General features: G+C 43.8%; 1 pseudogene; it reads right to left on the bottom strand.

Annotated features, from left to right (window-relative positions):
* Positions 1-791: 791 nt before the first annotated feature.
* On the bottom strand, positions 792-970 carry LOC134991953 (U1 spliceosomal RNA; annotated as a pseudogene).
* Between the last annotated feature and the right edge of the window lie 440 nt (positions 971-1,410).

Below are 1,410 nucleotides of genomic sequence, written 5' to 3'. Positions count from 1 at the left end.
TAATTAACAAACGAAATGCATATAGCAGAGGACAGTTACAATCTGCCTACCTCTGGGTTATAGGCCCAGCATGCTTCCATTGTAGTCATTTGCTGCATATGTAAGTGCAAGAGATCCTGAAGCACTCACTCATCATGGGAAAGTACCAATGTGTTTCTTCATTGGTTGATGGAAGGAACATCTTACAAAAACTCTCCAGATTATTGACTTTTTAAAGTTTTTCTAGGAAACGTTCTAGATGAATGCTTATTAACCTTTGTCAGTATGTACTTTCGCAAAGTGTCTCTGAGGCGCAAACAGTTAGCGTGTTCAGTTGTTAACCAAAAGGTTGGTGGTTCAATCCCACCTAGGGACGTAATTGACCTCGTTATCAGATTTTGGTGATCTTTAAGTAGACAAGTAAAAATTTCAAACCACCTCTTATGGTGTAGGGTACCTGGCCTTCTCTGATGTAATCAGAGTTAGATTTGATTAAGTGATTTTATAAAAAAAACAGCCACGAAGCACAATTTAGCAGTGGGTTGCAGAGAAAAAGAAATATGCTGGCAGAAAAATCCAATTGAGTGATTAAACAGCTCTTCATTTTCTGGCTTTATTTTTATGCTAACAAATTTGTGCTCTGAAAAGTGTCCACAAAGCCAAGTATCTGATTAACACCTTTGTAGGGATGGTTTTTCACCTATTATTAAATTAAACTTGCTTCATTGGAAAGGCAGCAAGTGATGTCATCCAAGCAGTGGGTCAAAGTTGGCTTCAAACCTCGTCTGCTTATGAAAAGAGAAAAGGGGTATGCAGGGCATGGCGGCCTTTTGCGGTGCTTGGATGACCCCTAGTTTGCATTAAATAATGCAGTCGAGTTTCCCACATTTGGGGAAATCACATGGGTCAGCATACCCAGAATGCAATGAATGAACCGCACCCTGGGAGAACAGTCTTCATGACCATGGTATCTCCTATGCAAAATAAGTATGATTTGGGATAGGGCTGGGGAGGGCCGCTGCTCAGGCACATCTCTGTCAAGTAAAGGAGATTCAACTGAGGCAGCACAAGGGAACTCTCATCTGGGGACAACAACTGCAGAGAGAACACATATTTTCAGATGAACATGGGAGGGCAGAAGGCTGCCTAATACTGAAGCACCCCCAAACAACAAACCAAATGCAACAACTAGTGCAAGCATTCCTGGGGGAAGGCCTGCAGCAGATGGATTTGCATATGGCGATGTCATCCAAGCAGTGGGTCAAAGTTGGCTTCAACCCTCGTCTGCATATGAAAAGAGAAAAGGGGCGTGCAGGGCATGGCGGCCTTTTGCGGCACTTGGATGACCCCTAGTTCGCATTAAACACCTCCACCCTCCGTCGGTGTGGGGCTCATGTTGGATATGCCCCAGCCCCTGAAGCATTCAAGCTG

Source organism: Pseudophryne corroboree, unplaced genomic scaffold (genome assembly GCF_028390025.1).
Source record: "Pseudophryne corroboree isolate aPseCor3 unplaced genomic scaffold, aPseCor3.hap2 scaffold_121, whole genome shotgun sequence".
NCBI lineage: Eukaryota > Metazoa > Chordata > Amphibia > Anura > Myobatrachidae > Pseudophryne > Pseudophryne corroboree.
The sequence above is the reverse complement of the archived record's forward strand: the minus strand, read 5'-3'. Positions and strand labels throughout refer to the sequence as shown.